The following is a 15,333-nucleotide window of genomic DNA, read 5'->3' as shown; positions in this document are numbered from 1 at the left end:
ACTACCTTGTCTTGGTGAAACACCAGGAAGGGAGATTTGCAAGATAACGCCGCTAGCTCGGACACTCTTCGAAGAGACGTGACCGCCACAAGAAAAACTACCTTTTGTGAAAGCCGAGAAAGGGAAACCTCTTTCAAAGGCTCGAAAGGCGGCTTCTGGAGAGCAATGAGAACCTTGTTCAGATCCCAGGGTTCCAATGGCCGTCTGTAAGGAGGAACGATATGAGAAACTCCTTGGAGAAACGTGCGTACTTTAGAAAGCCGTGCCAAGCGCTTCTGAAAGAATACGGATAGCGCGGAGACTTGACCCTTAAGAGAGCTAAGCGACAAACCTTTTTCCAACCCAGACTGCAGGAAGGAAAGAAAAATTGGCAATGCAAATGGCCAGGGAGAAAACCCTTGAGCCAAGCACCACGCTAAGAATATCTTCCACGTCCTGTGATAGATCTTAGCTGAGGATGGTTTTCTAGCCTGTCTCATTGTGGCAACAACTTCATGAGATAAACCTGAGGCCGCTAGGATCCAGGACTCAATGGCCACACAGTCAGGTTCAGGGCCGCAGAATTCAGATGGAAAAACGGCCCTTGAGACAGCAAATCTGGACGGTCTGGTAGTGTCCACGGTTGGCCTACCGTGAGATGCCACAGATCCGGGTACCACGACCTTCTTGGCCAATCTGGAGCGACGAGTATGGCTCGATGGCAGTCGGACCTGATTTTCCGGAGAACTCTGGGTAACAATGCTAGAGGTGGGAACACATAGGGGAGTCGGAATTGCGACCAATCCTGAACCAAGGCGTCTGCCGCCAGTGCTCGGTGATCGTGAGACCGTGCCATGAAAACTGGGACCTTGTTGTTGTGCCGTGACGCCATCAGATCGACGTCCGGCGTCCCCCAGCGGCAACAGATCTGCTGAAACACGTCCGGGTGAAGGGACCATTCTCCTGCGTCCATGCCCTGGCGACTGAGAAAGTCTGCTTCCCAGTTTTCCACGCCTGGGATGTGAACTGCGGATATGGTGGACGCTCTGCTTTCCACCCACGTCAAAATCCGCTGGACTTCTTGAAAAGCTTGGCGACTGCGTGTTCCCCCTTGGTGGTTGATGTACGCCACCGCCGTGGAATTGTCCGACTGAATCCGAATCTGCTTGCCTTCCAGCCATTGTTGGAAGGCTCGCAGGGCAAGATAGATTGCTCTGATTTCCAGAACATTGATCTGCAGGGTGGACTCTTCCTGAGTCCACGTCCCCTGAGCCCTGTGGTGGAGAAACACCGCTCCCCACCCTGATAGGCTCGCATCCGTCGTGACCACTGCCCAGGACGGGGGAAGGAACGACTTTCCCTGTGACAATGAGGTGGGGAGAAGCCACCAACGCAGAGAGTCCTTGGCAGTCTGAGAGAGGGAGACAGTCCTGTCGAGGGACGTCGATTTCCCATCCCATTGGCGTAGAATGTCCCATTGTAGAGGGCGCAGATGAAACTGCGCGAACGGGACTGCCTCCATTGCTGCTACCATCTTTCCTAGGAAATGCATGAGGCGCCTAGTGAGTGCGACTGGCTCTGAAGGACAGATTGCACTCCAGTCCGTAGCGAGCACTGCTTGTCCAGTGGAAGCTTCACTATCGCTGAGAGAGTATGAAACTCCATGCCAAGATAAGTCAGAGATTGGGTCGGGGTTAGATGAGACCTTGGAAAGTTGATAATCCACCCGAAACTCTGGAGAGTGTCTAGTGCCACCTTCAGACTGTGCTGGCATGCCTCTTGAGAGGGTGCCTTTATAAGCAGGTCGTCTAGATACGGGATGACCGAGTGACCCTGCGAGTGCAGAACAGCTACTACTGCTGCCATGACTTTGGTGAAGACCCGGGGGGCTGTTGCCAGACCGAAAGGTAACGCTACGAACTGCAGGTGTTCGTCGTGTATGACGAAGCGTAGGAAACGCTGATGCTCTGGTGCAATCGGCACGTGGAGATACGCATCTTTGATATCTATTGATGCTAGAAAATCTCCTTGAGACATTGAGGCTATGACGGAGCGTAGGGATTCCATCCGGAACCTCCTGACTTTTACGTGTCTGTTGAGCAACTTTAGATCCAGGACGGGTCGTACGATCCGTCCTTTTTTGGGACCACAAACAGATTGGAGTAAAAACCGTGACCTTGTTCCTGAAGAGGGACGGAGGTCACCACTCCTTCCGCCTTTAGAGCGGCCACCGCCTGCAACAGAGCATCGGCTCGGTCTGGTGGTGGAGAAGTTCTGAAGAAACGAGTTGGCGGACGAGAACTGAACTATATCCTGTACCCGTGAGACAGAATATCCCTCACCCAACGGTCTTTGACGCGTGACAGCCAAATGTCGCCAAAGTGGGAAAGCCTCCCACCGACCGCGGGTGTGGGAATCGGAGACTGCAAGTCAGGAGGACGCCGTTTTGGCAACGGTTCCTCCGGCTGTCCTTTTTGGGCGTGACTGAGACCTCCAAGAATCTGAGCGTCTCTGGTCTTTTTGAGTCTTTTTTGACGAGGCGAATTGGGACCTGCCCGGTCCTCGAAAGGACCGATAACCAGACTGACCCTTCCTCTGTTGGGGTTTGTTTTGTCTGTGTTGCGGTAAGGATGAGTCCTTACCCTTGGAGTGTTTGATGATTTCATCCAAACGCTCTCCAAACAAACAATCGGTCACGAGAAAAAGGCAAATTGGTTAAGCACTTCTTGGAATGAGAATCTGCTTTCCAATGTCTCAACCACAGGGCCCTACGCAAAACAACGGAGTTGGCTGACGCCACTGCCGTGCGGCTTGTAGCGTCAAGAACAGCATTAATCGCGTACGACGCGAATGCCGCCATTTGCGAGGTCAATGGTGCTACCTGCGGGGCAAATGCACGTGTGACTGAGTCGACTTGCGCAAGCCCGGCTGAGATAGCTTGGAGTGCCCATACGGCCGCAAAAGATGGCGCTAATGACGCTCCAATCGCTTCATAGATGGATTTCAGCCAGAGCTCCATCTGCCTGTCAGTGGCATCTTTAAGTGCCGCTCCATCTTCAACTGCAACCAAGGATCTAGCTGCAAGCCTGGAAATTGGAGGATCCACTTTTGGACACTGGGTCCAACCCTTGACCACCTCAGGGGGAAAAGGATAGCGTGTATCTTTAAGCCGTTTAGAAAAACGCCTTTCAGGATAAGCGTGGGGTTTCTGGATTGCGTCTCTAAAGTCAGCGTGGTCCAGAAAAGTGCTTAATGTACGCTTAGGGTATCTGAAATGGATTCTCTCGTGCTGCGAAGCTGACTCCTCTACAAGAGGAGCTGGTGGGGAAATATTTAACATCTTATTGATGTTAAATATAAGATCATTAACTATGGCGTCACCATCTGGTGTATCTAGATTGAGAGCGGTCCCAGGATCAGAATCCTGATCAGTTACGTCCGCCTCATCACCCATAGATTCATCTCGCTGGGATCCTGACCATTGAGATGAATGTGAAGGCCCATCATAGCGAGCCCGCTTAAGCTGCCCGGGGCCATCGTCCGAGTCAGAGTCTTCACCCTGAGGTGTATGTGCCCGTCCCGGAGCTTGGAGGTAACTCAGCTGAGGGGGACCAGGGGGCAATGATTGCACAGTGTCCGTGGCCTGAAGTACAGGCCTAGCTCGCAATGTGTCAAGAATTTGTGACATAGTGAGAGACATTCTGTCAGCAAAAGCTGCAAACTCAGTTCCTGTCACCTGGACAGCATTCACAGGTGGTACACCCTGGGTCACGTCCAGCAGAGGTCCCGACTGTGCAAGCGCCGCAGGGGCCGAGCACTGCACACAATGGGGGTCCGTGGAGCCTGCCGGTAGAAAAGTCCCACATGCGGTGCAGGAAGCATATAATGTCTGTGCCTTGGCACCCTTGCGTTTTACGGACGACATGCTGCTGGCTCTCTGCAATGTGAGAGAGTCTATAGCCAAAGGGCGACCAGCGCTATGCAATACAAAGTATTTGTAGAAACAAAATACTAAGAATACTACTGGCACAAGAGGGGGTGAGCCCTGAGGGCTGCTTACCGCCCGCTGAATAGCGGGTAAGAGGCGCAGAATTCCTTGTCTGGGTCTCCCCGGCTCCCCTCTGCAGCTCAGCGTGTCAGCAGGAATGGCTGCCGGCGTCTGTGGAGAGGGGCGGTCCGTGGGAGTTCCTAAACAAAAGTGCGGGAAACAGTGTCCCCTCTGTGCCGATTGTGAGGGCTGGAGTATGTAAAAACGACTCCAGCCCTCGGCGCTGATGCACTGACCAGCGTCCCGCCCCTCTCCTGACTGGCAGGTCTGGGGGCGGGAACGAACGGAAGCAGGCCGCAAAAGCCGGGGACTCGAGTTATCAGCGCGGCCGCCGTAAAAGCGCGGCCCGCGCTGAAGTCCCCGGCGCACCACAAGTGCCAGCCGCGCCGCAGTCCCAGCGGCCGGCGCGACCGATTCCCAGAAGTGTGCCTGCTTCAGCGAAGCTGAATGAGGCCATGGCACAAGCGCCGCAGCGCTGATGTCCCCGGCGCACTACAACACCCAGCATGCTGCGGTGTGAGCGCCAAATGCACGGGGACACAGAGTACCTTGAGGAAGCAGGGCCATGTCCCTGATGTACTCCGCTCCATCCAGCATCTTCTCCAGGGGCTGTAGATGGAGCACGGTCTCAGTGCCTGGAGACCAGTAAATCCCACTTCACCCAGAGCCCTGTAAAAAGGGATGGGGAAGGAATCAGCATGTGGGCTCCTGCCGCCGTACCCGCAATGGGTACCTCAACCTTACAAACACCTCCGACATACAGTGGGGTGAGAAGGGAGCATGCTGGGAGCCCTGTATGGGCCCTCTTTTCTTCCATCCGACATAGTCAGCAGCTGCTGCTGACTAAAAACAATGGAGCTATGCGTGCGTGTCTGACCTCCTGCGCACAAAGCTAAAACTGAGGAATCCGTACTCCTACGGGAGGGTGTATAGCCAGAAGGGGAGGGGCCTTACACTTTTAAGTGTAGTTCTTTGTGCGGCCTCCAGAGGCAGTAGCTATACACCCACTGTCTGGGTCTCCCAATTAGGAGCGAAAAAGAAAAGGGGTGTACCTCAATCTCTACAAAACCACGTTTCAGCTTCTAGGAAGCCTTCATCAGTGTTTTGCGTATAAAGCGTTGAGGGTTCAAGGGAAAAAATCTGCAATATCAGATGGGGTTCAGGGCATGGTGGCAGCGATAGTGGACTTTGTCCATAAACACCAGTGGACTCATTTTAGGCGCACTGCTCCTCTATCCTCTGCATCCTCCCCCCTCTAAACTGACATATGATTTGTCTCTGCATTCTCAGGCACCTTACCCATACCGCAGACGCCCTGAACCCCATCTGATATTGCAGATTTTTTCTCCTAAACCCTCAACACTTTATACGCAAAACCCTGATGAAGGCTTCCTAGAAGCTGAAACGTGGTTTTGCATAGATCGAGGTGCACCCCTATTTGCAACAAGTCAAAAATAAAATCAATTCTATTTGACCCTTTGTTGTCACTTGAGTGCTGGAGTTACCCTTTATGAGTACGGATTTTTTTCCTCCTAGCACCTATTTATATTTTGTTGATCTGGACCCTATCTTTATATATTGGCCAATCCCCATATAAGCCCATGGGGACCCGAATCAAGTGCTTTAAAATGGTGATAGAAGGGAGGATTACAGCAGGCGTGTTATACTTACCAGTCTCCCGCGCGACTGTAACACTACTTCTGGGCCCAATCATTACCCTCATACATATACACTGCTTCCCCTCCGCCCACTGACAGTCCTGGCATCTGTGATTGGTTGCAGTCACACAGTGCTCACACCCTGTGCGACAGCGTGTCTCACTGCAACCAATCACAGACGCTGTGTGTGTCCCCATCGTGGTATAAAAATAAATAAAAAAAATTGGCATAGGGTCCCCCCATATTTTGATGCCCAGCACAGATAAGGCATACAACTACAGGCTGCAGCCCCCAGTCCTTATCTTGGCAGTGTATCAAAATAAGAGGGACCCCATGCAACTTTTTTTAACTATTATTTAAATAAGTAATTTTAAAAAAAACTGTCAAGAGATTGAAAGCGGTATTTAATAGCAGCTGTTGGAGGCAGATGATGACTAAATAATTCAGCCATCATCTGCCAGGAAAGATGCAGGCCCGCATAAAAGTCAGAGACACAACATAATGTAATTGCATGTTTTATGTCATGAAGAGGTTAACAGCTGCCAAAGAATCATATACAATACTTAAGGGGTTAAGCATGACACCTGACAGAAGATAATGTCCATTATTGAGAATGGAAATACCTCTTAGTGCTGTGACTATTTCCTTATGGAACAGTGGCGATGTCTCTCTTGACCTGAGGTACTGAACCACTTCATGTCCCCAGAGTGAATAATCTCACCTAATGTAGGAAAGAAACAAAAAATTTAAAAATGAAGATTGTTATAGGAATAATCCAGCAAAACTAATACTTTTATGGCAAGTATACACTTAGGTGGTGCAGGTCATCTACAGCATCTTCTCAAGCAAAGCCTGCAGTAATCAGCCGATTAGTGGGCCAGCTGACCCCATGATTATGTCGTTTTCAGAACCCCAAAGAAATTATTTTCTAGTTGCGCAGTTGGCTAAGATTTAGTAGCGGATGATTTTGCTCTTAGTGGCACAGATTCCCTTTTCAAGAAATTTAGCAATCGTATTAGCGACAATGCGGCTATCTACATTTATTTGTACTTCTAGCACTTCTAGTCCTACCCAGCGGAGGAAGGTGGTGGCTTGAGCATTAAACATTTTGGCTTTTTTTTTTTTTATTTTCTTCAAAACAAAGAGAGAGCATTAAATAAGGTTATGACCATTAGTCATAGCTTATATTTAAAGGGACTCTGTCAGCCCAGAATGACTGTTCAAACCCAGTATAGGCACTCGGTACATCATGGCGGGGGCTGTTCATTTAGGTGCAGCTTCCTACCTGCTTGTTTTCAGATCTGTCAATCATTGAAGGTGGAGGATGGAGATAGATGGAAAAATGCACTTAAAAGGGTGGCCCGAAGGCAAAGTAATTTTCATACTTGATCCCTATCTATTTAGTGCTATAAACTAAACTATTTTCTAATATAGAAACATTTTTTATACATTAAAAATTCCCTCTTCTTCCCTCACTACACTAACTGCCCTCCATTATTTCTCCTACTTCCTTTTTAATGACACTTCGTTTGAGAATCCCAGTACATGCGTTGTCAGAATACCCAGTGTGCATAGACTAGCACCGACCCTAAGTGATGTCACTGGTGTCTGCACGCAGAATATTCTTACACCGCTCTCTTGTCAGCTCATTAGTGCTGATCCGAACCGACAACAGAGAGCGCCCGGTCATTGTCCACATAGTGCTGGAACTAGCTCAGCCCCTGAACCACTGTCACAGGCAGCAACCACTGCCCTCTGATGACGCTTCGTCTGAGTATCTAAGCATACACTGGGATTCTCAAACAAAGCGTCAGCAAAAGAGAAGTATGGAAACAAAATAGAATTGCAGTTAGTCTAGTGAGTCAAGGAGAAGGAATTTTGTTATGCAAGTATATTAGAAAATAGTTTCGATTATGACACTAAATAGATAGGGATTTAGAATGAAAGTTACTTAGGTCTTCGTACCACCCCTTAAATGCTTGGCATCGTCATGATGCAGCGAGAACCTGTACTTGGTTTAACAGATATTCTGTGCTGACAGAGTCCCTTTAATGGTTTTGTCTCATGAAGCCTGACCCCGACCACATGCCCTTTTCATGAGCAAAGTAGAGACTATGAGAGCAGCTCACATTCTGGTGGACTCAAATTGTCTTTGTACAGGGTGGGCCATAAGTATGGGATACACCCTGATAAAATGGAAGTGGTTGCTGATATCGCCTGTTTGTAGCATATTAGTACATGGGAGGGGCAAAACATTTGAAGCCAGGTGACGCCTATGGAGGCCATCTACAAAGCCGCCATTTTTTTTTTTATCAGGGTGTACCCATACTTATAGCCCTCTTTGTATTACAAAAAGGATATTTGTGCAAGTAACCGCCATGTTATGCTACATGTGCCTGGGAGCAGAATGCCTCCTTGACCATGACTATGCTTGGCTAAAGGTACCGTCACACTTAACGAGATCGCTGCTTAGTCACGGTTTCTGTGACGCAGTAGCGATTCCGTTAGCGATCTTGTTATGTGTGACACCTACCAGCGATCAGGCCCCTGCTGTGAGATCTCTAGTCGTTGCAGAATGGTCCAAGCCATTTTCTTCAAAGGCGATGTCCTGCTGGGCAGGACACATCGCTGTGTTTGACACTGTGTGACAGGGTCACAGTGACTGCTGAGATCGTTATACAGGTCGCTACTGTATTGCTGTATTGTTCCTGCATCGCTGGTAAGATCTGACTGTGTGACATCTCACCTGCGACCTCCCAGCAACTTACCAGCGATCCCTATCAGGTTGCATCGTTTTCGGGATCACTGGTAAGTCGTTGTGTGTGACTGGGCCTTAAGTCCACTGTTTGCCAGGGGTGCCAGAAGCACTACTTTGGATGTGTTGTTTCACAAGAAGACAAACCTTTACTATGGTATAGTAGATATCAGTCCTCCTGAGAACAAGGCTACATAACCCTGAGAAAAGGATTCTGTAGGGCCCCTTATCTTGAATTGTGCACATTTTACCTTTGCTCCATTCATTGTCTATGGGTTTGTCAGAGAAAGATTAGTAAAGGGCTTCACTATTCCCAGCAGTCCCATTCACAATCAAGTAGTGGAGGACTAGCACGCGCACTCCCCTTCAATTCAAGATGGGGCTCTACAGATCTCTGGTCTCAAAATCACTGGGGAGCCTAGTGATCAGACCCGCAGCAATCAGAAAAATATTCCCATCCCATGGATAGAAAATAACTTGAGGTTTAAGTAAAATCCCTTTTATGAACAAGATATAGAAGATTTACACTGGAATACAATATTCATGAACACAGTGCAAAAACAAATTTCCATGAAAAGTAGTCTTACCTCTGGTCCTGTCCTTTTATCTCTACAAAGTCACTAAGAGCAGACCTATAATATAATGCAGAAAATAGAGAAATAAATGGAGGGAACATAAAGGCGTTAATTACCCAAATCCAACATTGCCATTTTCAAACGTACATATAGGGCTTATTTAGGGCTAAAATAACATATCTATATCTATATTATATATATATTATATACACACACAACTATAGGTCTATAAATTTGTCCTTTTGTGTTCACACTGGTATCAAGGTCACTTTGACCCTGTAATAGTGACGACTGCTGTACAAGGAGACTAGAGAGGATTAGTTCTAAAAGATAAATCATAGACATTATGCACTCTGTAGAAATGATACCCATGGTGTCCATGTATGAGGCCTCGGTGATTACTGCACCGCACGCAATAGTTGGGTAACCAGATCACCACCATCATGAGGTCACATTCCCTCAGCAGCGTGATGCAGAGCAGTGTAAAGAAAAATGATAAAGCCTGAGATTTTTTGGAAATCCTATCAGTACTAAGTGCTGCAGCATGAAGAATACCATCTCACGGCACTGCTCACACGAGAGACAAGTAATAGGATCAGTTATGTCTAAGTACAAGGTGGGCATATTTTCCAACATGTCAGATGGGATAGTTTTAAAAGGACCCTGACAGCAGGATTTACCCCCAGAAATTAGCAGCAGCGCTTTATCAGCCTCCTAAGAACATTTTCAATGATCCCTGTATGATCACTAAGCATTGCGGCAGTATGTTTATGGATTATTTCATGCTAGCATGTGTGTGCTCAGACTGATCCACCGCCGCTGTCAATTACATCAAATATTGCTGGTATCACACCCATAGTGGAAAGTAGGTAGGAAGAAAACAGGCTCAATTTCTCCTTGCACCCGCTGGGATGTCATTCATGCCGCCATGTGATACCAGCCATGATTGACAGCAGTCCCAGACTTGTCCAGGTTCCTGTAAGTTGGCATTAAACATCCTTTGAGACATACTGTAACAACACTTAATAATAATGGAGATTTTTTTAAAAAAACGGTAATAAGGGCCTCCTGATACCTATGAGGGGTGAATCCTGCTGTGAGGTTCCCTTTAAGGGAGACCCCAAACAGCATCAGGCTGATGGACTTAGAATTACAGCGTCGTCTCAACAAATCCAAGAAGTCAGGTAACCCATGTACAAAGAAACTTTGTACATCGGAACTTTTGGGTCTTTTTTTCTAATAATGTCAATGAGGTTTATCTGGTCACTAAAAAAAATGGTGTTTACAGTACTTTGCCCACTCCTATACAGCATCAATATCTTTACTACCCATGGCTAGGCATACTAGGCAGGCAGGAATACAGCAACAATAAAAGCTCAATTATCTCCAGAATATTTTCTTTTTTCCCAAAAATGATATTAAATCTGCCAAGTTAACACCAGATAAAAGACGAAAATCCCGAAAAGCTGGAACGTTTTCCTTTTCTTCCTATTCCCAGAATGTACTGTGTGTGATCATCAGGATTCTCCCACCTGCCATACACAGGTATTGCACAGATACAGCACCGGACATCGTGACGGCCAATGATCTAATCTGCCTCCCATGCTACACACAATGCAATAATACAGAGGCTTCAGCGGGAGCTAATATGTCCAATGGTGAAAAGGACATGTATAGAAAAAAGGAGATCATTATAAGGAATCTGTCCGGACAGTCCCCTCTAAGTGTATGTCCGCACGCTGCGTTCTGGTTTGACAGCAAAACTGCCCCGTGTGGGAGACGTTTGACAAATGTAAACACTGTTGACAAGAAAAAACTAGGTAAAAACGCATGCGTTCTGACCACGTTTTTGTTGCGTTTTGGACAGTGCGTTTTCAGATTGAGAAGTCAATGGGTGGAAAATGTTGACAAAACACAATGAAGAAGTGACATGCTGCTATTTTTGTCAAAGATTTTGACAAACATTTGTCAAACAAAATGCTGCCTAAAAGAAAAAGCAACGTGCAGATGGAAATTTTGATTTCTCATAGATTTTGCTTTTAGGGAAGCAGAAGCATGCAGTTTGTCATTGACATTGTGCAGTGTAAACCATGACCAAAACGCAACGTGCGCACATGGCCTGTCTGTTTACATGGTAATGGTTTACATGCTGCTCCCTAACAGACGTCATCCACAGCGGCCCTGATGCAATGTCCTGCCGGCCCTGATGCAATGTACTGCCGGCCCTGACTAAAAATCGCTGCCTCAAAGGGTCCCTATCACTTTACCAATCAGCGGGCCCCGCCTTTATATTTAATAAATGAGTGGGCAACCCCAGAATGATGGTTGTTCTATGTCTCATCTGTCAGTAAAGGTGCCAGAGTCCCCTGAAAAAGCTCAATCTTCACTTAACAGTCAGGCCTGAACTTCCGATGTGTGGGATCCCACAGCTCTGCAGCCCCTCTATCCAAGTGAAAGAGCGCAAGCTCACTGCACAACCCCAGCACTGCCACATACGTTACAAGCCAAACATTAACTACGGTAATAATAACTGTTCAGTAACAACTTAGTAAAGTACGTGGCGGCGCCGGCTTAGTGCTAAGGCCAGAGTCACACTTGCAAGTGTCTCGCGTGTAACTCGCGAGAGTCTCTCATTGAATCATCCGGCAGGGACTCGCACTCTCCTGACAGGAGCGGGTCGGTTGCATGTATGTATGTCTATGCAGCTAAGACGCAACTGTCCTGAGAGTGTGAGTCCATGCCGGGTGATTCAATGAGGGACTCGCGAGAGTTACACGCGAGGCACTCGCAAGTGTGACTCTGGCCTAAGAGCGAGATCGGCCTCTTTACTAGGAGAGGGGTCTGGGAGGGATGTGGGCTCTCACAACCCAAAGCTCGAGCCCAAAGTTTGCCCAGTCCATGGACAGCATGTGTCAGGCATTGGCAGTATGCTCACAGCTAGGTATATTCAAGTCAGGAACGCTGCGTAATTTAAAAAAAAACAAAACACTTTAATAGCCACCAGCCAAATGAGGCTGCACTGTAGACTAGTCAGACAGGCAGGTCCCCAGCGGTTTCTCTGCACCCGCTGACAGTGACTGTCACCGTGCACGTATAGGCAGAGAGCTGTCAATCAAGGGCAGCGGGGGGGGGGGGGACAAGCCGCCAGGAATGAGGCTGCGCTGTAGTAGGATTTTCTCCTAAACACTGCAGCATTTCAGAGTCAAACATACCTGGTTGTGATCTTACAGCCGGTGCCTGATGCACGCGGTCCATGGATCAGATGTTAAATTTTCATTAGGAAAGGCTTTGACACTTGCAAAACTTAAAGCGGTTGTCCCATTAAAAAAAAAAAAAAAGTGTATCAGCACATTATAATCACCAGATCTTGGAATAATAATAAGTTTCACATTTGGATGTTTAAAAAAAAAATGTTCCTGTACTGAGATAATCTTATATATGTATCCCGGCTATGCACTGTGTAATAATGGCCGTGTCTGACCGTACAGGTCTGATTGGTGAGGTCTCTCCATGTGGAGAGTGATATGTTTGACATTACTGTCTAGGGAGACATATAGGACTATATGGCACTAGAGTTGAAGTCCCCTTCCTCTCTGAAGAAGCAATTTTCAGGAACATTATCTGAACAGCCACTTGCTACAGGATGGCGCAAAATAGATTATACAGACAATGGGATAACAGCTGATTCTGTGAGGTAAAGCATTTGTTTTGTTTTACCTCACAAAAAGCAGCAGCTACGATCCCATGCTGTATTGTCTTTATATTTTTGTGTCCTCCTCCGCCAAGGAGCTGTGGAATGACCAGACACAGCCATTACACAGTACACAGCAAAAACATATTTAAATGATCTCAGCAAAGGAACATTTTTCTTAACAGATCCAATTGTGAAACTTATTATTCCAAGATCTATTCATTAAAATGTACTTTGTTGGGGAACAACACCTTTAAGCCTATTTAATACAGGAAAGTGGCTCTTTTCTATAAAGCACGTTTCCTTTTCAGAATATTACCCCTTTAAGCCTCAATTGCATATGAATTAAAAAAGCGATTTTTCTGTCCAAAATAAAGATATTGAATCAGTATCAGTGCTGATAACATATTTTAGAGCAACTTGACCATGTATACAGCCCGGGAAGTGGATGGTTCTGACAAATTCCCGTTAACATTGCATCACTGTGTACATAAAAGTGAACAGTTTTTACTTATCTTATTCCCGCTGCTTTCCTAAGTATTCTATGTTTTTGTTTTCTTCTTGAAATCCACTATCCAGAGATCTGGGCCTTTTTTATTTAGTGCTAATTGTTATACTCTGTACAAAGAGTGCATTGGTAATAATACAGAACAGCTTAGAGACCCCCAGAGAATACTGTGAAGACCCACCCTTAAAAATTAGCACAAAAAAGCACAGACATGTGGCAGATTTGAAAAGGAAAAAACAACAAAACTGAATACAGAGAAGCAGCAGGAATAGAATAAGTAAATTCTGGCCACTTTCCCCTGGTGTCGGCTCCTCTTTAGGACAAGTCTGATCACCAGGGCCGCCGGCTCGGAGACAGAAATATACTGACTCCTAGTATTGTCCATTATTACTTTCCCAGGAATTAGACAAGTTTAGTAATGTCAGTATATTTTATTATCTACATGGGGGCCCTAAACTATGGCACCTGCAAAAATCAATGATTTCCAATCAGATCTCGTCACAACTCCACAGCTGATGCTTTTACCAGTTTAGTTAGGGTACCGTCACACTTTAGCGACGCACCAGCGATCTGACCTGGTCAGGATCGCTGCTGCGTCGCTACATGGTCGCTGGTGAGCTGTCAAACAGGCAGATCTCACCAGCGACCACTGCACAGATCACAATGAACTTTTGGGTTTTACATCCCTGTCCCAAGGTAAATGTGAGGTCCTATAGGTCAGGCTTGTAGGACCCTGGGTGATAATGGGTTTATTATTCTTCTCTACACTGCATCCACGCCTTACTTTGGCTGTAAACCACTAAATCTGCAGTGTGTGTGAATAAGGCCTGGTGATAGGAGCGGTACTAATGGCCTTCCACCCCTTTCTATGCACTCGGCGGCAGATATGTACGGCTATGGCTGATTATCTGTGTGGTGAGGCAGGTGGGCACAGGCCGGCAGTACACACCTCGGGGCACGCACAGGGCAGGCGGTGAGAGCAGTGATGCGGGTCACAGGCGGCAGGATCTAGCCCGTGTGACTTGGCAGCACTGCACAGGGCAGGCAGGCGGCCGCACACACACAGGCAGTGCCTGCACTGAGCGCTTGGTGCTGGGCACGGGGCACACGGCTGCCCATTGTTGCTGGGGCCGGGTACTGGGTGTGAGGGCCTGTCTGGGAAGTGGTGAGTGCAGGAAGGGCGTACTGAACGGAAACACACTCACCCCCGGGACACACCACTGCCCAGCGCCTCACACCGCTCCGTACTTCCCGGGGCCTGCCCCATAACCCTCCGCGTTAACGGGAAGCAGGCACAGAAAACCCCTTCGCCACAGCCAATCAGAACACAGCACCGCAAACAGCGCTCGGGACGCTGCAAAACTAAAGATCTGCGCATGCGCTAACAGAAAGGGAAATCCGGCGAAGCGGGCCGGATTACTCGACGATTGGTTTAGCAGCTCTCCAAATCCCCGCCCCGATCCCCTCAGAGTCCCTAGTGGTTGCCAGGCAACACTGACCAGCTGCTGTAGGCGGCAGTTTGCTTGTACGCATGCGCTGTAGAGCTAAATAGCCCAACGACTACATTTCCCGTCTTTCTTTGCGCTTTGTTTGAAATCCTTTCCTTGTTCTGACTCCCCCCACAGTATGTCCGACAGACAATGCCGTAAGGAGAGACGGCAGCACTGCGGGGTCACGGCGGTCTGTGTGACAGTACAGAAAGTTATGCTCCAACCCATTCACACGGCGCGGCGCTCGGAAGCCTGCAAAATTGTAACTGCAGCAGCCACTATACTATAGTAATCCTATGTCCACACAGTTATGGAGGAGAATGTCAAAGCGGCTCCACTCCAAAGTCCCCACACACAGCTCCTCAGACAGCCTGTGTATGGCATGGCCACCCCAAAGTCCACACACAGAGCTCCTCAGGCAGCCTGTGTATGGCATGGCCACCCCAAAGTCCCCACACACAGCTCCTCAGACAGCCTGTGTATGGCATGGCCACCCCAAAGTCCACACACAGAGCTCCTCAGGCAGCCTGTGTATGGCATGGCCACCCCAAAGTCCCCACACACAGCTCCTCAGGCAGCCTGTGTATGGCATGGCCACCCCAAAGTCCACACACAGAGCTCCTCAGGCA

The 15,333-nt window shown here is 48.0% G+C and overlaps 1 protein-coding gene across 4 annotated transcripts in view; it reads right to left on the bottom strand.

Annotated features, from left to right (window-relative positions):
* ASB7 (ankyrin repeat and SOCS box containing 7) overlaps positions 1-14,543 on the bottom strand; it is a 94,007-nt gene extending 79,464 nt beyond the window's left edge. For 3 of the 4 annotated variants that reach the window (XR_012753068.1, XR_012753067.1, XM_075346003.1), the window contains exons 1-3: positions 14,420-14,543; positions 9,028-9,072; positions 6,309-6,406 (exon numbers count right to left, since the gene is read on the bottom strand). The gene's annotated coding sequence lies outside the window, so the exon portion shown is untranslated. Of the gene's footprint in view, positions 1-6,308; positions 6,407-9,027; positions 9,073-14,163 lie in introns of all 4 variants that reach the window. The other variant, XM_075346004.1, reaches the window with a different exon arrangement.
* Between the last annotated feature and the right edge of the window lie 790 nt (positions 14,544-15,333).

This window comes from Anomaloglossus baeobatrachus, chromosome 4, assembly GCF_048569485.1.
Source record: "Anomaloglossus baeobatrachus isolate aAnoBae1 chromosome 4, aAnoBae1.hap1, whole genome shotgun sequence".
NCBI lineage: Eukaryota > Metazoa > Chordata > Amphibia > Anura > Aromobatidae > Anomaloglossus > Anomaloglossus baeobatrachus.
This window is presented reverse-complemented; position numbering and strand designations above follow the sequence as displayed.